This window comes from Gorilla gorilla, chromosome 6 (genome assembly GCF_029281585.2).
Source record: "Gorilla gorilla gorilla isolate KB3781 chromosome 6, NHGRI_mGorGor1-v2.1_pri, whole genome shotgun sequence".
Lineage (NCBI taxonomy): Eukaryota > Metazoa > Chordata > Mammalia > Primates > Hominidae > Gorilla > Gorilla gorilla.
In genome coordinates, this window is record NC_073230.2 from 65,270,977 (window position 1) to 65,294,331 (window position 23,355).

Below are 23,355 nucleotides of genomic sequence, written 5' to 3' on the forward strand. Positions count from 1 at the left end.
CACATCAGTCTGACATCATGCTGAACATCACATTCATGCATGCAAAGTTTCATGTATCCTGTAAAAATTATATAGCAGATACATAGCAGAAGGTGTTCTTTTCAGATAGTTTGTGGTAGTAAAAAAAACTCCCTATTAGCAATTAGTATAATAGGATTAAACATAATTTTATTATGGTCATCTACTAAAATCTTCTTAATGTGAAGTATATTAAAAACCTTGGGAGCGCGTCTGGCCGGCCCCGCCACGGGGCCGCGCGGGGACGCACGCAGGTGGACGCGTGGACTGAGCCCGGGTGCCCATGGCCCGGGACACGAAGGCCCAGCGGAGCCGCATGCCTCCCGCCGCGCGCGCAGCACAGACGGGCTGCCGCTCGCCTTCCTGCAGAGCCTGCGCACGCTGTTCCACATCCTGTACGACCGGCGGCGCGGTTGCGAGCACCTGCGCGAGATCCAGTCCCGCTGGCAGGGCGCCGACGCGCGGGAGCTGCCCCGCGGGGTCCTGGAGAGCCTGCGCGAGGTGGCCCCGGCCAGCGGCTACCTGACCTTCGAGCGCTTCGTGGCCGGCCTGCGCACCGCGCTGCTGAGCCCCGACGGCGGCCTCCGGGACCCCACCCACGCCCCAGCCCGGCCTGGCCCGGGAACCAGCCGCCGCAGCGCCTGCTGTTCGCGCCGGCCGACGAGCCGCGGATGGTCCCGGAGAGGAAGCCCCTGCCCCTGGGCGAGCGCGCTTCTCTGGCTTGTCCCACCCGCGCGGCCGGCGGCCCAGAGCAGCTGTGCGCCCCCGCCGAGGCGGCGCCCTGCCCCGTGGAACCGGAGCGGTCTCAGAGCGCGGCCCTGGAACAGAGCCCCAGCGCGGACGCAGGTGCAGCGGCCTGCAGGGCCTTGGAGGCAGACTCAGGGGATGCCCCGCGGGCCCCCAGCGCCCGAGGAGAACGTCAGAGGCACACCATCACCAGCGGCGTGGACTGCGGCCTGCTGAAGCAGATGAAGGAGCTGGAGCAGGAGAAGGAGGTGCTGCTGCAGGGTTTGGAGATGATGGCGCGGGGCCGTGATTGGTACCAGCAGCAGCTGCAACGGGTGCAGGAGCGCCAGTGCCGCCTGGGCCAGAGCAGAGCCAGCGCCGACTTTGGGGCCACGGGGAGCCCCCGCCCACTGGGGCGGCTACTGTCCAAGGTACAGGAGGTGACCGGGTGCCTGGGGGAGCTGCTGGCTGCGGCCTGTGCCAGCTGGGCCCTGCCCACGTCCTCCTCCGGGCCCCCTGCTCTGCCCTAGGGTCAACCTCGTCCCCGGGCTGTCAGCAGCAGACCATCCTCATGCTGAAGGAGCAGAACTGACTCCTTACCCAGGAGGCGACCGAGAAGAGTGAGTGCATCACGCAGCTGGAGCAGGAGAAGTCAGCGCTCATTAAGCAGCTGTTTGAGGCCCGCGCCCTGAGCCAGCAGGACGGGGGGGCCTCTGGACCCCACCTTCATCTTGCTGGTGTGGGCTGAGCCGGCCCACAGGGCCAGCCTGGCACTCAGCCCTTCGGAGCGAGCACTCTGTCGCACCCAACCTCTCTGGCTGGAGATCCCCGGCAGGCCCAGGCAGTCCCGGAATGGGCGCCTTCCTGTACCCCTTGCCATCCAGGCTCCCCGGGCCTGTCCCCGTCTGGCCCCCACACCGAGCCCTTGACTCGGTTTTGGCTTCCGGTGCTGACATGGGCTGAGGCTCTCTTGAGTCCGCATAGTCCGCAGCTACTACTGCCGCTGTCAGTGGACAGTGAGGGACCCCTCCACCAGTTACCAGATCTCTGGTCGCCCGGTTTCCATCGGTGCTGCCCTGGGTCCCATCTCCAGGGAAAGGCACTGCTCACGCCAGGCTGCACTTCCGATAACGGCCAGCAGAGGGCGCTAGACGGCACAGATGCGGCGCTGAGGCTGCGCCCCAGACCTGGGGGGGTCCAAGGGCAGCTTATCCCCACCTCAACCAGGGAACCAGGGCACCAGGACAAGGAGGCTGTCGCTCGGACGGGAGCAGATGGAGGGGATGGGGAAGGCCTCTAAGCGGGGGTTGCTCGCCTGGCAGGGAAGCTCCAGGGATGGCGGTCGGACTTCAGGTCCTGGCCAAGGCTGAGAGACTCTGGCTGCAGCAGATCCCGGAGCCGGGTGGACGAGAGCTTGGCCTGCTTGTGCCTCCCGCAGACCCCGCGGTGATGGTCTTCCTCATCCTGGCCAGGACGCTGCCCCACGTTGTGTCCCACAAAACAACCTGTGAACCTGGCTCCCCAGGAGGGCCGTGTCCCCAGGTGCCTGGGCCCCCACTTTCCAGGCGTGTCATAGGGAGAGTCTGTCACCCCCTCACTCAGGATTCTCAAGGTCTGGGGTCCTGCTCACCCCGCTTTCCTCCCACGCTCAGCCTGATCCCAGGTTTCATCCAGGAGGAACCACTTCTCTCAGCCAAGGAAAAGGAGAACCCAGCCAAGGTACAGGAGGAGTCTGGGACAGGTCCCCTTGGGTGTCACTCCCTGCCCCTGTGCCCAGGCCCACTCCCGCTGGTGCTGGGGTACGCACTGGTGGGGGCCTCATGCTCAGCCCAGCCTGGAGGGCCCCCAGTGCCACCAGATCCAGGGGCACGGCAATATCACGGATGGCTTCTGCAGCCCAGGGCCCCCAGTACAGGTTCAGTGTGTGTGTGTGTGTGTGTGGGGGGGGGGGGTGCACAGGGTCCCTGATGCGGGGTCAGTGTGTGTGGGACGCAGGGCCCACGATGCAGGGTCAGGGTGTGTGGGACGCAGGGCCCACGATGCAGGGTCAGTGTGTGTGGGGCGCAGGGCCCCCGATGCAGGGTCAGGGTGTGTGGGGCGCAGGGCCCCCGATGCAGGGTCAGTGTGTGTGGGGCGCAGGATCCCCTCGTGTCCAGGGCACTTTGGTGCACTGTCCCACAAGGCACCCCTGTCTCAGAGGAGGGGTCCTGGCAGCCAGCGCGGCAACTCCCTTCTGGAACCCAGCTCCACGATAACCTGCCCACAGCAACCCCACAGAGCCACATCTCCTGCTGCACCCGGGCTGCAGAGGTGTCCCAGGACAGGCCCAAGCCAGACCAGCGTGCAGCTGTTTTCCTACTCTGAGGATGGGAGGGAGGCTTCCAGAGGACATAAGCACGCCAGGCCTCAACCCTCCTGGGTGGGAAAGGGAGCGGGTCCTGAAGGCCTGTGTCCCACAGCGCCAGCACCAGGTGGACTGCAGTGCAGTGGATGGGCCAGCGGCAGCCGGGAGAAGCCCCCCGACATCAGCAGGCTGGGGTCTGCCCACCAGGGCCTCCCCACATCTGCCTTTGAGGGTGCCTGCCATGCCCTGGGGGATCCGGGCATCTTTACAGGACTGGAAGCAGAAGACAGAACAGTGCCTGTCCCAGGGTGACTTCATCAGGAGACCGCCCACATAGAGCTGGACCCCGCAGCTAAAGCAGAAATGTGAGACAGGCTGGCACCTCCCGGAAAACTGCCTCTCAGCCTTGGTGTTCCATGCAAGGTGAAAAAAATATGGGTCATCCAAGTTTACAGCTTGCAATCAGGCTAGTGTGTGGCCCTAGAGACCACGAGGGGAGAATTTAAAGTGGCCCCGGCTGGCATAGTCTAGGTGGCTGGCAGAGGCACATGCGGACCCTGCCTGGAGCCCGCCCTAGTGACGCTGGGTGGGTCAGTCTCCTTGCAAGATGTGAGCAGCATCCCTGGCCTCTATCCATGAGGTGCCAGTAGCATGCGCGGGTACATACACGTGCATGCACACACAGTTATGACACCTAGAACTGTCTCAGGATGTCACAATGTGTCCCTGGAGGCAGAAGTGTCCCTGGTTGAGAATGAGCCCCAGAGGAAACAACCACACTAGGCCTCAGGATTTTGTGTTGATCAGGTTCCAAGGAAAATGAATATCTCAGTCGGCCGCGGTGGCTCACGCCTGGAATCCCAGCACCTGAGGCCAGGAGTTCGAGGCCAGCCTGGCCAATATAGTGAGAGACCCCCCCATATCTACAAAAAAAAAAAAAAAAAAAAAAAAAAGAAAAGAAAAGAAAAAAGAAAAGAAAGAAGAAAGGAAAAAGAAAAGAAAAGAAAATGTGATCTCCAGTTTTAAAATTCATAAACACCACAAGAAAACAATACACTATGAGACCCAGCAGAAACAACAGGTAGACTCTGTAGACACAGATACTGGAATTATCAGAGAGAATATAAAGTAACAGTGTTTTATATATCTAAAGAAATAAAAAAGATTTCTGGAAATATGAAAAAAAATCTTGTTTTATCACATGATCGTTCAAATCGTCCTTAAGTATTAGAAATACACTACAGCATCTCCAAATTTAAATAAACCTGAAGTAGTATAATTACATCACTCTGAATCAGTGCAGATTTGTAGTGTCTTAAAATGTAAAGATTTGCATAAATGCATAAAATAATTTGTACTACTTTATTAAAATGGAAAATAGTCAAAATTCAAATTCAAATATAATTACATAATGTCAAATTTTCTTCCACAAATCTATATATTTGTATATTCATAATATTAATATTTCATCTAGAAACATGTACTGACTAGTTATAATTCAGTGAGATGTAAGAACAAATCATGAGAGAATTACAGACATCGTCCACCTGAGTCTTGATCCTCACTGGTAATGAAGCTGAGAAACAGACGCTCACCTAGCTGAGTCTTGGAGTGAGTCTGTGTGTGAATTGTGGTCCCTGAGCCATGGTTATAAGGAAGGGATGCTGTCAGTTTATCTCCGTCAGGCCCATAATTGTCATGTTACCTGTAGAAGCAGGATGGCCCTGACCCTGCGATTGTTAGAAAGGAGAGCCACTGGGAGAAAAATAAATGTACCTAATTCCTGAAAAGAGCAGAGTAGCCACAGCGGGGTTCTGAAGTTTAGAATGAGTGAGCTCATTTTCTTAGGTAACTTTTGCTCAGGTGAATTGCCTCCTCTCAGTCCTTGTCAACAAAATGGATGTTAAAGAATAACTCTAACTTCAAACCACCTTTACAGTTTCATGTCAGATTACCAAATGTTTCCTTGCTAAAAAAAAAAACTATACATACATACCATGGTATGAATGAATATCATAATGCTGCATAAAAGAAACCAAATTAAAAAGCGTGCATAGTACCTAATTCCATTCATTAAAAAAATCAAAAAGCAAACAAAACTGAATTTCTGGCTTCCTAGCTTGTTTAACAAGACTCTCACAGGAAAAGTAATACATTTTTGATAAAATGTGTAATTATATAGAAATATATTTATGTGTAATACATATGGTAGAATACATGTATGGGTAAGAAGTGAATGAGAATTTCAGCTTTGTCCACTGTAGGGGAGTTAGGGATTGGAGTTGAGTTTAGTCAAATTAAGTTTCTTCTAGAAAAATAACAATACTCCTCAAAAAGCATAACAGAATCTAGAGTGTCTATCTGTCATTTATAGTTTCTAGCATATAATTTTAAAATTCATGAGATGTGTGAAAAAAGCAGGATAATGTAATTCATATACAAGATTAAAAGTAAAACAGGCATCAGAAGCTAGCTCAAAGATGTCCAAGGTGTTGTAATAAGATGACAACAATTGGAAAGCAGCTATTATAAATATGGTCATGGAGGTAAAGAAAAATATTCTCATAATGATTGGGCAAATGTGGAATCTCAGAAGAGAAATGGAAATTATAAAAAAACCAAATAGAAAGATGATAATAAAAAAGTACTATTGAGAGGATCATCTGATTAGAAACAGAAGAAATAAACTTAAAGACAGAGCCCTAGAAATTAACCAATCTGAAGACAATATTTCAGACGAATGATTGAAGAAAAATAAACTGAGCCTCAGAGATCTGTGAGATGACTGGGTCCTGCTAGACAACACCTGCCTTCCCCAGTGTCGAGTCCACAGTGCAGCTGACCTGCCCCTGCGTGAGCATTTCGGCTGTGGTCCAGCATTCTTCCGAGAGCCTGGCCCCAAAGGCCAATGGTCCACCCTGGGGTTCCTGCCACAGTCACTACTGCCACTGCTATTGCTGCCACAAGGCCAAGGAAGAAGTGTGGAGACCAGGTACTTTCATGCACCCCAACAGTGGAATCCACCCTGTTTTTTTTTTTTTTGAGATGGAGTTTCCCTCTTGTTGTCCAGGCTGCAGTGCAATGGTGAGATCTCGGCTCACAGCAACCTCTGTCTCCCGGGTTCAAGCCGTTCTCCTACCTCAGCCCCCGGAGTAGCTGGGATTACAGGCATGTGCCACCACGCCAGGCTAATTTTGTATTTTTAGTAGAGACGGGGTTTCTCCATGTTGGTCAGGCTGGACTCAAACTCCGGACCTCAGGTGATCCACCCGCCTCGGCCTCCCAAAGAATCCACCCTGTTTTTGAGGAAGGCAGATGGCAAGTGGGTTACAATGTTTCACAGCTGCCAGCCTCCACTGCACCCACTGAGGGGGGTGCTTATGCTCCCCAGTAACAGGCCCATGGCATAGCCACACTGCCCTTGCCTGGGCATTTTGGTTCCAGCTGCACACTCTTCTGAGGCATTGCAATCCCCAGCTGCTGGCAAAGCAGTTGACTGATGGAAGGGGGGAGCAGCTCTGCTCTTCAGGGCAGGGCAGGGTCAAGCCATGCCTCTGGCACCAGCTGTCTCACTCCAGCCATTCCCTGACTAGAGTCCAGTGATGTGGGTCTTATCCTAGCTCCATGTTTCACCAACTGTGTGACCTCGATGAGTTTCTTCACCCCCAGCCTTCCGTGTCCACATGCAGGCAGTGGATATGGGACATGAATAGTGACAACTGCACAGTGACTGGGCAAGTCAAATGAGATGGGACCGATAGAAAGAAAAGTGGAGGCCTGGCCCATTTGTTGTTGGAGGTGCTCGCTGAGGTGCAAGAAGGTCTATAGGTCACCCACCCATCTGCCCAGGAGCCTCACCTGCCTCAGCACTTATTAGGCACCTGATGTACAGGGATTCTATGGCAGACACCCAACACAGCCCTTAGTTGTGGCTGCCACATGATTCTCCCACCTTGGCCTCCCAAAGTGCTGAGATTATAGGCATGAGCCACCACCCAAGCTTAAATTTTTGTTTCATTTTTGTTGTTTTTATATGCTTTAATTACTTTCTCTTTTTCTTCTGTGTATCTACTACAGTTTTTTTTCCTGGTGGTTATCATGAGACTTACATAAAACATCTTGTATCTTAACAACCTTGTTTAAGATGATGACAATTTAACTTCTATGCATAGAAAAACTTTACAAATTTTCTCCCTTTCACACATTTTATATTATGTATGTCACACTTCACAACTTTTTATGTTGTGTGTCCATTAACAAATTATTGTAGCTATTTTATTTTTAATATTTTTTATAAATCTTACACTAAAGGTCAAAGTGACTTATGCAAAACCACTACAGTATTAGAGTATTCTAAATTTCACTGTTTATTTACCATTTTCAGTGACATTTATACCTCAATATTTTTGGTATTATTAGCCTTCGATCATATCAATGTGAAGACTTCCTTTCAGCATTTCTTGCAGAACAGATTGAGGTGTGATAAATTCCCTCACCCTCTTTTTTGTCTTGGAATGTTAGAATGTCTTGATCTCTATTATTTCTAAAGAGCCTTGTTGGATATACTCTTCTTAACTGTCAGGTTTTTTTCATCTTTCAGCATTTTGAATATATGGTCTCCCAGTTTGCTTGCAAGGTTTCTGCTGAAAAATCCACTGATACCATTATAAAGGTTTCCTTCTATGTGAAGAATTTATCGCTTGCTGTTTTCAAGGTTTGTGCTTTATCTCTGTATTTTGACAATCATAATGTGTCCAAGGGCAATCTTTATTAGGTTCTTCTTGCTGAAGGTATTTGGAGCTTCATAAAACTGGATGTTCACATTATTTTCTAGATTTGGAAAGGTTTAAGACATTACATATTTAAAGCTCTTTTCCTCTTTCTCCCTTTTTCTGAAATTTCTGAAATGTGTATATTTGTTCACTTGGTTATATATTGGTTACTTTTAAATAGCCTGTTTTGGAATTTGCTGAATTTTTCTTCTTTAGGATTGAGTCTCCTGTTAAACATTTCTATTACATGTTTCCCGTTCTGCCATTGTTTATTTCAGTTGCAGGATTTCTGTTTGGTTGTTTTTTATGGTTTCTATTTATCTATTAAAATAATTTTTAATATAGTTGGGGTCTTGTTATGTTGGCCAGGTTAATCTTAAATTCTTGGTCCCACGCAATCCTCCAGCCTTAGCCTCCCAAATTGCAATTATCACAAGTATAAGCCACCATGATCAGCCTATTTCTTTATTGTAATTCTCATTTTGTTTCTGTGTTGTTTCATAACATTTTTAGTACTCTGTCAGTGTTCTTTTGCATCTTATTGAAATTTCTTGATGATTATTTTCAATTCTTTGTCAGTCAATTCTGAGACCTCCATTTCTTTGCAGATTTTTACTACAGCTTTATTAGTTTCTTTGGGTGATGATCATGTTTTTCAGATTCTTTAAGATCTGTGCAGCCTTATGTTTGTGTCCCTGAAGACGAAGGAGTAAACACATCTGCCACTCATCATAGGATAGTTTTGAAAGATAAATACTTTCTCCTATTTGGTCCCTGGGCTGATGAGATTTTAATTGAGATTGTAGTTGAGTTTGTTGGAGCCAGGTCACATGACTGCTACGTGGTCTTTAGAGGGCTTTGTGAACATTTAGAAATCCATGTCTAAATAAGCTGTATTGCAAAGAACAGTGCATATCCTAATCCTGGTGTTGCTTGAATAGATGGAATCCTTCTGCCCTCCATAAACAAAATTGATGAAATAGGTGAGAGAAATAAGTGTTAAAATGCACACTGTGTCACCTGGAGAACAGAGCACTATATCTGGGAATGCCAGTCAGAAGAGACATTTTTTTTCTTTCTCAAAATGGTGGGTATAGTCCAGCTGAGACCCTGAGGTGCGTCTGGATCACTTGGGGGGTTTGAAATATCACAGATTACTGGGCTCTCCTTCGTGTTACTCGCTCCGTAGTTCTTGTCTATGGCTCAAGAATATTCTTTTTCTACAAGTTCTCAGGTGTTTCCAATGCTGCTTGCTCAGGGAAATCACTTGGAGAACCAGTATCTGGGTGCGTATTGTGTGTCTTCTCCAGCAAGGATATTGGCCCACAGAAGATGCAGTCAGAGACACAGGTGTCTGAATGGTTTTTAGTGGACTTCGGTGTTGGTTATCCAAATGTGAAAGTGATCTGATCCTCTGGACTATTGCATTACTTTTCTCTTACCTCAATTAAGTGATCAGAATGTGCTATTTAAAACCTATAAGTGGCCTCAAACTCTTCAGTAGAAAACCATTTATCATTGCATTGCAAAAATTCCAAACTATTCATCAGAACTGAAAATGCCTTGTGTGAGATTCCATGGGGTAAGGAGAGCAGTGACAAAGCTGTAACTATAAGACAGACAAGAAAATGGCTTTGATGCATATGTAACTGGGGATAAAAATAAAGAGGGAATGAGGAACTGGAGATAATTATAAAATAAAACAAGCAGAATTTTCTTTTCTAAATTCAGTCAGTTCAGTTGAAGAGCAGGTGTCCTCTCTCCACATGCACAATCAATGCTATTTCTTCACTCTAAATGTTTCAGTCTCTTACCTGAAAGATGTAATATTACTCCAATAGAAACAGTTTTCTCTGCCGGGTGCGGTGGCTCATGCCTGTAATCCCAGCACATTGGGAGGCCGAAATGGGCAGATCACGAGGTCAGGAGATCGAGACCATCCTGGCTATCACGGTGAAACCCCGTATCTACTAAAAATACAAAAAATTAGCCTGGCTTGGTGGCATGTGCCTATAGTCCCAGCTACTTGGGAGGCTGAGGAAGGAGAATCACTTGAACCCAGGAGGCGGAGGTTGCAGTGAGCCAAGATTGCGCCACTGTACTCCAGCCTGGGTGACAGAATGAGAGTCTGTCTCAAAAAAGAAAAAAAAAAAAGAAAAAAAAAAAGAAACAGTTTTCTCTTAAATGTTGAGTACCTGCTACACACACAGCACTGTCCTCTATATTTGTTTACTTTATATAAACATTAAAACAACTTCATAACTTATAAAACCTCATAAATTTCCACCGGAAAAAAAATCAGCCTGGTAACATTTTTAAAATTGTATGCTGTCACTTAACATAAATAGAAGGAACAATTAACTAAAGAAAATTTTGACTTAAATAGTTTTTTCTCCAATCGGTAAGGGAGAAAATGGAATGCAATAGTGAAATAAAATGTAATACGCTCACTCACTGTAGAATTAAATCTTCAAAGAAACTTCTGAGCAACATTCAGTTTTATGAAAACATTTTTAAAATCACTGAGCAGATAACATAAAAATATTTCATAAACTTTGGAACAAAAAATTATATATTTGTTCTCATGTGAATAATAGGCGACTAAACAAAAAAAAAATATATATATATAAGGAAGATTCTGAACCCAGGAGACCTGAGATTTGGGAAAAATAAGCTCAGTGTACAGTAGAGAAACTCATTTTGCTTGAAGCATTTGTGAGGTTCCTGATTTGCTAGCAAATTGTCAACTCTTCCAACACTATCTTTTTGGTCCACAATTTCCTTTTCAATTTAAAGAATACATACACACATACATACATACACACACAATTTCCTCCTCTATATTTCTCTTACACGTATAGTTTATTTTTAGCCTAATATATCTGTATATTGCATTCAATGTAAACCAAAGCACAAAAATCTTTATGTGTTCAGTTGGCCCATGTACAGGAAATGTGCAAAGAAAAATATTCAGTAATTTTTTTTTTTGAGACGGAGTCTCTGTCATCCAGGCTGGAGTGCAGTGGCGCGATCTTGGCTCACTGCAACCTCTGCCACCTGGGTTCAAGTGATTCTCCTGCCTCAGCCTCCCAAGTAGCTGGGATTACAGGCACACGCCACCACACCCAGCTAATTTTTGTATTTTTCTGATCTTTATCATAACTGACATAATCTTCCTGTAGTTACCAAAAAGTTAAAAAAATATGAAGTAGAACTTTTGACAATAGTCTCCATATTATTTAAGTTCTCTGAACAAATCATTACTAAATATGTCATTTCACTGTATTACCCAATAGTATATTGTTACCATCTGTTGCCCCCAATCTTGATTAAAGTGAAATAGTTTAACATTTGTGGCAGGATAACATTTCATTTATTGCATATCAGTGTTAAAACACTGAAAAACATTTAGTTTATTAATTAAAACTAAGTTAACACATAGTCTAAGTAAGGCATTCCAAAATCCATTATAGTCTTCTTGGTCAAAATACAGTCACAAACATTGAATAAGCAGTATTTTTTTCTCTGATGAAATTATCTTGATACTACTTCCTTTGTCTGTTTTTAAAGATGAAGGTTATTTAGGAAACATTGATTTAAAATACATTTAAAACCTTTCATGGAGGCGTTCTCTGTATCTGTAATTAAAAAAAAATTATCACACTGAATAATATTTAAGACTTTAACCTTTTACTATAATACACTGGTATTTTAATAAACTGCCCAGCCTTTTTATCCCTTAAGGAGAGATGATTGGTAAAATTATTTATTTCAAAAATTCAGAATTTTTCACTCTTCCTTTAATAGAGAAGAATAATTCCCAGTATACCTACCTCATGCAGAGTAAGTAAACCACAAACAGCATCTCTCTTTAATTTTTTTTTTTTTTTGAGATGGAGTTTCGCTCTTGTTGCCTGGGCTGGAGTGCAATGGTACAATCTCTGCTCACTGCAACCTCTACCTCCCGGGTTCAAGCAATTTTCCTGCCTCAGCCTCCCCAGTAGCTGGGACTACAGGTACCCACCACCACACCTGGCTATTTTTTTTTTTTTGTATTTTTAGTAGAGACGGGGCTTCACCATGTTGGCCAGGCTGCTCTCAAATTCCTGACCTCAGGTGATCCACCCTGCTTGGCTTCCCAAAGTGCTGGGATTACAGGTGTGATCCAGCAGCTTTTTTTTCAATTTTTATTTTTTAATTTTACATTTGCCATGAATTTCCATGGAGAAATTCATATAGAATGGCCTCTCCCAGCTCTGATGCAGCAACAATAGGTCACATTGTTTATAGTGTTTTCATATAAACACTAGGAATGTAGGCATAGTGACAACCGATTTAAGAGTTGAATTACATCAATAGTAGATGTTCCTTAAATAATCTCAAATAATGACAATACAAAGCAAGTATCCATTGAAATATAATTATACCTGTCCAAATATCATAGTCCTTGCCTCTTGCGAAAATACAAACCAGTAAATTATCTAATTGTTTTAACTTTAGATTATTCTCTATATTAAATATTCTTGTCTAATGTAAAGTTTGAAAATTATAGTGCCTTTGTACTTTCTCGTGGGAATTCTCTGAGGTTTATTTAGACTTGATTTTTGAATACTCCCTCACACTTATTGCATTTGAAAAGTTTCCCTATGGAAGAATTCTTTATGAATTCTGGTTATTTCTAAGGTTTATATTTAAGATAAAACTCTATCTACATCCATTACATGTATAGTGATCTTCTAGTATGAATTATCTGATGTTGACTAAAGTGTGAACAGTTGTTAAAGGCTTTGCCACATTTTTTACATTGTATTTAAAACAGCACATAGAAAGCAAATCTGTTTTATTCATTAAGACAAATTAATAATGTTTTCCATTTTAAAGAAAGTGTGAAGGATTTTTTTTCTAGCTAGTCGTCATCCTTTATATAGACAGCTTAGGGGTCCCTGGGTGCTGGAGACAGGGGTCCCTTGCCCACTCATATCTAAGCAGGTTCTGGTTGGCATTCATTCATTTAACACAGAAATATTAAGCAATTAACTTTGTGTGGTTACTTTGCTAGAACCTTGGCATAATTCAATGACTACAGCATACAGATCTCTGGGCCTCAATTCTATTCAAGGAGTTAGACACTCCTTCAAAGTAGATGGACATCATAGCAGGTCATGTCCACGGAATGTGAGATGAGATGCCCAATGGCCTCTTCTAGGTAAGGAGCCATCCTCTTAGATTCTGACCAACAGGACAAATCCCAGGACCAACTATAAGGTGGGTGGAATTTGAGTTCATAATAAGGGCCTCCTGTCCTCCAAATATATGGGGGAAATACAAAGACCATGGTTGGGAAGAGGCCGAAAGAACCCTGGGCCTCGTGCATCTTATGATTCCCATGAGAAGGCTGGAGTCTGGGTGTTCTGCAGAATAAAAGGAGTCAAAGAGGCTGCAGATGGGCCTCAGACCCCCTACTAAGAAGAGAGGAGGCTGGAGCTCCCAGCCAGCCCTTGACAGACCCATCCCCATCACAGTCACATCCCAGCTCTGCCTGTCCCCCTCTATCCCACATCCAGGGGGCCCAGAACTGGAGTTATGATGAGCAGCCTGCTTCTCATAACCCTCCTTCTGCAGGTGCCATAGACGGGCCTGGGGGGAGCATGCCCGCTGGTAGTTGAGGGCACTAGTTGAAGACGCTAAGGTCCCCTCTCCACCTTGGGCACCTCGGCCTGCACCATTGCGCTCTGCCTCGCTGTGGCTGCTGTGGCCAGCGCCTCCTCGGAGCTCCTGGAGAATGGCAGGTGAAGAAAGACTCAGCTACTCAGCCTGCACAAGGCAAAGGCCCAGGTTCAGCGGGTTGAGGCTTCGAGGACATGGAACGGGTGCCTGGGTGGAAAGTGGTCACCAGGTGTGAGTGGCACTGTGGGGCCAATGCCCGGTTTTGCTGTCCCTGCTTCCTGAGGATCGCAGCTGGAGTCACCTGGGCACAGCGTTTGATGTAGCACCTGCAGCGGCAGAAGTGACACCCAACTGCGAGGATGCTGCAAGGAGCCGGCACGGAGACATCTGTTCCCTCTGCCCCAAGGCCCCAGTTCCTGGCCAGCTTTGGCAAAAGCGAGAGGCTGGACTTTGGAGGGTGGGTGTGAGTGCATGAGCTCATGTCCAGCCCCCAGTGCCCAGCATGACAACGTGACACCCTCTAGCGTCACCACTGCCCCCATCCTGCTTTCATACCTGGCGAGCTAATAGGTCTTTCCCCAGGTATGCAGAACACAAAGAGGAGGGGAGTGGGCCAATGTCCCAGGGCTGTGGAGCCGCTGGCTGTCAAGGTCAGGTGGGACATGGTGGGTCTTCTAGGAGGGTTTGTGGGGCCAGCAGGAGTAAGGGTGCACCAACCTCAACCTGTAGGGGTACCATGGTCCCCAAGGTGCAGTGCCTACAGTCCCCAGCCAAGCCAGACTATGCGCTCCGCGTGCCACCTGCTCCTTACATGTGCCCCAGGCTCCACGCAGTAAGCAGAGAGCAGTGGCCTGGTGTGTGGCTGCAGGGCACCTGCCTCCTGGGGACAGCCAATTCCTAGGGGGACCGAGGCATCCTCATCCCTAGCCTGGCAGCTTCTCAGGAAGGCTGTCGCCTGATAAGTGGGAGGGGAGGGTTTGGGGAGGGCCAGTGGCCCAGCCAACCTGAGTGATTTCCAAGTGAATGAACTAGGGGATCCCGCTGCCTCTGGCTCAGGCTTGTGGTAGAATCTGCCTGGACCTTGGGGGCTGCAGGCTGCCAGCTGCCTGTCCAGGCTCTGGGTGCCTCCTCCAGACCTCAGATACCTCAGCTGTCTGAGAGGACTGATAGGGCATGATATGGCCGGGGTGTTTCAGGATTGGGCCAGATGATCCCCTGTAATGTCTTATTACTCACTTCCTCCCCTCCACTTTCGTGCACCCTGCCTCCTTTTTTTTTTCTTTCCCTATTCTGAGTTTGTCATGAGACTTTGTGGAATGTTTCTGGTGGGGAGGTAGGAAAGGTGAAACCCTTACCCTTGGCTTCAGAGTTCCTCCCAGGCACCCCCTCCTCTTAGGCTTTTTTAAAGCACAGACCTGGCACCATGTCCTGTACTTCGGAGAGCTGCAGAGAACTTCATGTGTTTCCAAAACCAGAACACTTGATTGCTGACTCCAGATCCTTATCTCACCCCAAAACCCAAATGCCTTGGGGCGGCCAGCTTCAGACATGAGGGAATTTGATGCTTTTTCACTGGGATTGACTGAAGGCTTATGTAATGGAGCATGCCTGCCCCTGTGTTTTGGGGTAGTTACTAGTAGTGACCCAGAACTGTGAGCACCATTCCCCACACAGAGCACAGGGAACACAGCCCTCTCCAGCAGGCTGGACTGGCCGTGGCCTGATGCACATCAGTCCCAAGGCAAGAGACCCAAGGCAGGGAATGTCTCTTGCCCCCGCTTTCACAATGCAGACATTTAACTGGGGGTGGTGGCCTCTTTGGGTCCCCAGCCTTCAGAGTGGGATTGTTACCCTGTGCCACCAAGGGAAATGGAAGCACAGGGCCAGTGGGTGGCAAAGTTAGAGACTCTGTGATTGGGAAATATCACCTTAGACCCAGCATGGCCCATTCAGGACATAGTGCCTCTTGGGCTCCATCCATGGGCTGTTCTTTCCATGGGGCACTTTGGTTGTAGTCAGCACCCTGTGGGGTGGGGGTGGGGCACCAGGAGGAGCGAGTGTTATGGGATCCACAGGGGGAAGGAGGGGATATTCCCCCTTTGCCCCACCCTGGGCACAAAAGCTTTGTTCTCTGATGTGTGTGGGCATCAGTGCCTGTGTAGGTATGGGTGGGGTTGCCTCTTTTCTTGACCAAGAAAGAACCATTCCTGGGTCTCCTGGGAGGCTTATGGGCACTACATGTACCTGGGAGCTGAGTGGAGTGTGTGAGGGCTCTGCAGGACTCTCCCCTGCTGCCTCCTCTCCAGTGGGAGCCAGGCCATGTGCTCTTAGTGCCGACTCACGCCCAGGCCCACACTGCCCTTCACTCAGCAGGCCCCTCCCTGACTCCCCCAGCTCAGCTCCTTTTGGGTCTCCTGAGGCCCTTGTGGGCCCTGGGATAGAATCACAGAAGTTGACAGCTCTTCTACCTGCCTCTGCCTGAAGTCAGAGTCCCTCGTGGGCAGGGTGGGTGGGCAGGTCAGGGCTCAGTTTTTGACTGAGTACAGGGTCCTTTTTTCATGCCACACTGATGGAAACACTGGGCAGGGCTGGCCTGGGGGCTGCTCTGTGGCCCCCCCAGTCCATCACTGGACCAGGTTGAAGGCAGTATTTGTGCAGATGGCTTCATCTGTTGTCACGATCCAGACACTAGAACCAACTGGCTGTTGCTCTTGGGCCAGGGTCTTGGGCTGAGGCTGTCATGATCAACATGTTCTCTGCCATTTGGGGGCCTCAGGCAGCTCCCAATGCTGAGTGGTCCCCAAAAGACATGACAGCCAGAACTGGAAGGCTGGAAGTCAGGACAGGAGTACACCTGACTCTGGGGCTTCCAGAAAGCTGACCCTGAGCTGTGGCCCCTGCAAAAGACAGGCGCCTCCGAGATCGTACCACTGCACTCCAGCGTAGGTGACAGAGGGAGACTCCGTCTTGATAAATAAATAAATAAATAAGACAGGCTCCTGTGGATATTTCAGGGGACAAATGTGGGTCCTTCTGGCTGGCAGGATTCTGGTGATCACTGGGCAGGGGGGCTGGCTTAGGCAGGTCAGGCACAATTGGGCCTGGCAGAGGAGCCAGGGAATGGTGTGGCCAGAATGGACAGCTGGACCTTTGAATCTAGGCCATACATAGGCAGAATAAGAGGAGATGATACAGCCAGCTCAGGCAGGTCTAGGTCAGGGCACCTGCCAGTAGAAACATGCACCCCTGTTCCAGACCCCAATCCCAGACCACCTGCCTGCACTGGGCATTGTCTGGTCTTGGCAGAAAGGCCAGGGGGTGATGATCAGGTTGTGTGTCCCTGGGTCTCAGGCCTCAGTGGTTCCTTAGGAACTGGGCAGTCACTGGGCAGTGGGAAGGGCCCAGGGACATGGGCATCTGCCCGTGGGTTGTGTTCCCACCCCAGCTTCTCAGCCCTCACTGGGAGAGGCCAGGGATCCCCGCCTGCTCTGTGTTTCCAGCTCTGACCCACTCACCTGGTGACTCTGATGGCTTCCTCACCCCAGGCTGGGTCCTCCTCTGTTAGATGGGAGTCCCAGGCTTCCCGCAGACACAAGCCAACCACCAGCCACACCTTGTGGGCCCACTTGGACCTCTTTACCCCATTGACCGTTGAGACCCAATTGGCCAGTACTGGTGTCCTATTTGTATATTGCCCTTTTTCCCAGTGTGTTTTCTGTAATGACTGTTGTGTGGAGCTTCCATATAAGCTGCAGAATACAGAATGTCCCCTACCACACAGAGCCCCCACTACTGTCCCCCTAGGGCTGGTTGTGCCTTGCTCAACTTGGTGTAAATGGCTGCTGCTGGCCAGGTGCAGTGGCTCACAACTGTAATCCTAGCACTTTGGGAGGCCAAGGCAAGTGGATCACCTGATGTCGGGAGTTCAAGGCCAGCCTGGCCAACATGGCAAAACCCTGTCTCTACTAAAAATATAAAAATCAGGCCAGGTGCAGCGGCTTACGCCTGTAACCCCAGCACTTTCAGAGGCAGAGGCAAGCAGATCATGAGGTCAGGAGTTTGAGACCAGTCTGGCAAACATGGTGAAACCCTGTCTCTATTGAAATTACAAAAATTAGCTAGGTGTGGTGGAGCACCCCTGTAATCCCAGCTACTGGGGAGGCTGAGGCAGGGGAATCGCTTGAATCTGGCAGGTGGAGGTTGCAGTGAGCTGAGATTGTGCCACTTCACTCCAGCCTGGGTGACACAGCAAAACTCTGTCTCAAAAAATAAAATAAAATAAAATAAAATAAAATAAAATAAAATAAAATAAAATAAAATAAATAAATTTTTTAAAAAATGGCTGCTGCCACGTGCACTGTTGTGTGCCACCCATCCACATGGCTGACCAACCCTGTGTCTCCTTCCTTTTTGTTGCTGAGGTCTTTTCTGTTCCCCTGCTCTTCATCTGAACTGCTCTTGAAGCCAAGATGAGGGATAAGTAGGGTGGTGCTGACAGGGACCCCTCCTGGGGTAAATCTCAGCTGAGAGGGGGCAGGCCTTGCCCCATCCTCTCATTTCCTCCTCTTAGCTTCATTTCTGCCAGAGGTCATCAAAGTGCAGCCTGTCCCCACCTGCTCTTCTGTCTCCCATGAGCCAAGGATGAATTTTACATCTCCAAATGGTCGAACAAACCAAAAGAAGAATCATACTTTGTGGCGTTTTGAAATTGGAGTTTTCAGTGCCTGTAAGGAAAGTTCTATGAGATTGCAGCCTTGTGCCTTCACTCACAGGTTGTCTGCAGGAGGCTGCCGTCATGCTACAGCTGCAGATTTGAGTCATTGCAATCGAGAGGGGTTGGCAAAGCTGCGAATATTGACCCCTAGCCATTTTGAGGAAGAGTTTTTAGACCTTGGTTTGAGAATTGTCAGGTGGGACCCTGGGCTCTGGTTCAGAGTCTTCCCCACTCAGGGCTGCTTTGACCTTCACTGGGGTGTCTGTAAAGTGGGGGTGCCATGTGCCTATTGTGGGGGTGTTAAGCCCCAGAGCATCAAATATTGGGGTGCCTGCCTCATGGTCACCCACCTCACCTGCAGAGGTCCTGGGATCTAATCCCAACCGGCAGGAGCTATTGGTCTTTGGTAACAGACACCATGAAGCTAAGTTGCCACCTGCATCGAGGTTGTCCCCTGGGGCTCACTCTCTAGGTCAAGGATGGTACAGGGCTGATGTCCTGAATCACATTCTGGTGGAGCCTCAGACACTACAGCTGCTGAATGAGCTGCTGGCCTGCTGGGATGGGGGCGGCAGCTGGCAGAAATGGTTGCAGCTGCAGGACATTAAGGCAGCTGTGAGGCTACTGGGAGTCACACCTCAGGTCTCCCTCCCGGTACCTGCCCAGCTGGAATATTTGTGCCCCAGTGGTCACTATGCAACAGGACCTGACACTGACCAGGGAGCTATGGCCACAGGCTCTCTGCAGCTGGCCACAAAAGAGTCTTCTCCTCCCTCTGCTAATTTGCTGGGTTCTCTTGTCTCATTCTCACTTAGCTACTTCACTGCCTGAAAACAGATCCAAAATTGCTCCTTGGGCTGATAGTCATTTTTTTTCAGCCACCTGGAACTTTGATTTTCTAGTCACAGATGAAAGGACAGGATACTGACAGGGCCTGGATAGAAGATGCCAAAGGGGCCTTGTGGGGAAGGGAGGGAGCAGGGGCCCAACCTCTTGGGGCCTTTTTCTTAAGAGGCTCCCTCCTCTCCTGCAATCCCATGCCGCCCCAGTCTGTTCTCAGAGTTAGATACAAGCAGCCTTCCTCTAAAGATTGGTCCTTGATTCCAGTCCCCTATTCACACCCTTTATTGAAATGGGTCTCCTCTTTCTCTGTGTATCATACCCTCCCAATACATCTAAGATGAAGAGAATAGAGCCAGGCAGTGTGCTGCCCAGGGAATCCTCTAACCCCTGGCCCAGAGATAAACCCCATCCCCACCCCCTCTCATGCTGCACTACCACCAGTGCCACCAGGGTCAGGTTTTGGTATCGGGATGATGCAAACCTCATTAAATGAGTTAGGGAGGAGTCCCTCTTTGTCAATTGTTTGGAATAGTTTCAGAAGAAATGGTACCTGCTGTTCTTTGTACCTCTGGTAGAATTCAGCTGTGAAAACATCTAGTCCTGGGCTTTTTTTGCTTAGTAGGCTATTTATTACTGCCTCAATTTTAGAACTTGTTATTGGTTTATTCAAAGATTCAACTTCTTTCAAAAAATATTTCAAAAACAACAGATAAAACTGGCATTTAATAACAGAACAAAGGATCAGTAATATTTTAAGCAGAGTCAAAAAGGTTACTTCAGTCTTATATTAGTTTACTCCATGCGGTTATCTCCTGTTCTGCTTGATATTCATGACTATTTCACCTCTCTTTGAGAGTCCTGAAAGTTTTTTCTTTATTCTAATGCCAAATATTTCCAAAGTTATCAGAAACCTGCATTTAATAGCACCTGTCAACATCCTATAGCTGATTATCAATCACCTTTCAAAGAGGATTAAAACAAGACAACAATTGTCTGTGGATGACAAAGAAGTCTTAGGACAGCCATTATTAAATCCACAACTGACAGGGAGATTTTTGTTACTTCTGTTGCATACAACAATTTTACATAACAATTATTACTATTAATAACATACACTAAGTCATATCGGAATTATAGGATTTTCCATTATTTTGAAACACATACCAATAACGTATTTCTACAAATACAGCCCAAGGAAAACCAAACAATATTTCATATTTAACAATGCTTTCTTTTTTGTTTTTGAGATAAAGTTTCGCTCTTGTTGCCCAGACTGGAGTGCAATGCTGCAATCTCAGCTCGCTCACTGCAACCTTCACCTCCTGGGTTCAAGCGATTCTCCTGCCTCAGCCTCCTGAGTAGCTGGGATTACAGATGCCTGCCACCACATCTGGCTAATTTTTTTGTATTTTTAGTAGAGACGGGGTTTCATCATGTTGGCCAGGCTGGTCTCTTAACTCCTGACCTCAGGTGATCCACCCTCCTCAGTCTCAAAAAGTGCTGGCATTACAGGTGTGAGCCACTGTGCCCGGCCTGACAATGCTTTCCAACAATTCTTCCTATATGATTTTTATAACAAATAAGCCAAATGTCGTTTTTGTCCCTTAAGGGATCTAATGTCTAAAAGATACTTAGGTAAGAAAGATACATAATTTATAATTTGATTTTTAAGTTTGTCAAATATCAAATCCCGGGTTATCATAAGTCACTCATTAACCAAAATGATAACTCAAAAATTTTAAGGCCAGGCATGGTGGTTCACACCTGTAATCCCAGCACTTTGGGAGGCTGAGGCGGGTGGATCACAAAGTCAGGAGTTCAAGACCACCCTGGCCAAGATGTTGAAACCCTGTCTCTACTAAAAATACAAAATTAGCTGGGCATGGTGGCACAGGCCTGTAATCCCAGCTACTCAGGAGGCTGAGGCAGAGAACTGCTTAAACCCTGGAGGCAGAGGTTGCAGTGAGCCAAGATCGCACCACTGCCCTCCAGCCTGGGTGAAAGAGTAGGTCTCCATCTCAAAAAAAAAAAAAAAAAAAAAATTTAAAGAGGCAAAAACCTTTACTCATTAAGAGAGAGAAGACTTTACTTTCCAAATAATCTTTTTTTCCCCTTTTCTTTTGCTCCATTTTATTCAAAAGGGCAGACAAAAATCTTTCATTTTTAAAATATTACATGAAAATCTTGTTCATGGGAAAAAGCTAAATCTCACCCTTGCATTAGTGCACTATTGATGTCAAACCTAATTCTTAATAAAATCTTATAGACAAATCTATCTAGTCTTAATCAGTTTGATCATAAGGTAAGAGTCCTATAATCCTTTGATAACACTTTACAATTTTTGTGAAAGAGCAGATTAGTGTTCTAACGAAAACCAGCTGTGCTTTTATTCCAGTGTTCAATTTATTAAAAAAACGGAATACACCTTTAATTTTAGCCAATATGTTAACACACAGAATTCCTTTTACAAGGGTTAATTTTTTGGCCAAGCACGATGGCTCATGCCTCTAATCCCAGCACTTTGGGAGGTCGAGGTGGGCAGATCATGAAGTCAGGAGATCGAGACCATCCTGGCTAACACGGTGAAACCCTGTCTCTACTAAAAAAATACAAAAAATTAGCTGGGTGTGGTGGTGGGCACCTGTAATCCAAGCTAACCAGGAGGCTGAGGTAGGAGAATGGCGTGAACCCATGAGGAAGAGCTTGCAGTGAGCTGAGATTGTGCCACTGCACTCCAACAGGGCAACAGAGCGAGATTCCGTCTCAAAAAAAAAAAAAAAAGATTTAATTTTTTACAAACCTTTCATAACTTGGTTAAACCTTCAGCTCTATAATTTAGGCCAAAAGTAATCCACATTCCCATGACTTCTTGTAATCTTTTACCAAAAACATATTTTACTTTTTTTAAATACGTAACATGTAAAACTGTTTTTATTTCCCAAAGATTACTAAAGTCATGAAAACTAAAACATGACTTTAGTAAAACACACCACGGTTTCTATTTTTCTGAGAAAATATTTGATTTGAGCTCTTCTTTTTAAACCAATTATTCAAAGCTCTTTCATATTGCACACACAACACATATAAAATACACAGATGGCAGAAGAAGATCAAGTACCTTTAAGATTTTTCATTTGTCAGTTTTTTAATTGGATTCCCACCCTGGCTTCAGAGTGGATGCCTCAGAGAAACAGGGCCAGGAAAGCAAAAACCAAGCAGTTTCTACAGCCTAATAAGTAGGCACAGCTGGAAGGCAAAACAGATCCCCCCAAATTAAGACTCCTATTTTTATACTAGAGCCTGGATCCCCAAAAGAGAAAGTTAGCCCATCTCCCATTGGCGTATTACTTCTCAGTGCAGGGAGGGGACATTTTCATACCTTTTAGGTGGCCAGGAGCACACTTCTCTGATTCAAATTTGCAAAAAGCCGAGTATCCCCCCATAGCTGCCATTAGCCATCACTCAATGTATATTTCCTACCTATTTATTACATATCTAAGTTCTCTCATAATGTGAAGTAATTTCTGATACTCATGACCATGACGGAAGGTGAAGGGAAAGCAAGGCACATCTTACTGGGTAGAAAAAGAGAGAGAACTGGGGATGGGGAGGGTAGGGGGATGTGCCACAGTTTTAATCCATCAGATATCTTGAGAGCTCCCTTACTATCACAAGAATAGCATGAGGATAATCCCTCTCTAAGATCCAGTCACCTCCCATCCGGTGCCTGCCCTGACATGTGAGAATTACAATTTTTTTTTTTTTTTTTTTTGAGACAGAGTCTCCCTGCTGTCACCCAGGCTGGAGTGCAATGGCGCGATCTCGGCTCACTGCAACCTCCGCCTCCTGGGTTCAAGTGATTTTTCTGCCTTAGCCTCCCGAGTAGCTGACCCTATAGGCGCCCGCCACCACCCTGGCTAATTTTTGTATTTTTAGTAGAGACGGGGTTTCACCATGTTGGCCAGGCTGGTCTCGAACTCCTGACTTCAAGTGATCCCTCCCCGCCCCCCGCCCTCCCCTCCCCCACCTTCGCCTTCCCCTCTCGGCCTCCCTAATTGCTGGGATTATAGTCGTGAGCCACCGCGCCCGGCCAGGAATTAAAATTTGAGATGAGATTTGGGTGGAGCTACAGAGCCAAACCATATCACTGCAAAGGATCCGCAGCAAGGAAGGTCATAAAATCTGAAATTTTAAAATAATTCTTTATATTTTTTCAATTTATGAATAACTATATTATATATCATTTATAAATGCATATGACATTATACACA

At 47.0% G+C, this 23,355-nt stretch overlaps 1 pseudogene; it reads left to right on the forward strand.

Annotated features, from left to right (window-relative positions):
• Nucleotides 1–301: 301 nt before the first annotated feature.
• On the forward strand, nucleotides 302–1,673 carry LOC101150235 (suppressor APC domain-containing protein 2-like; annotated as a pseudogene).
• The last annotated feature ends 21,682 nt before the right edge of the window (nucleotides 1,674–23,355 follow it).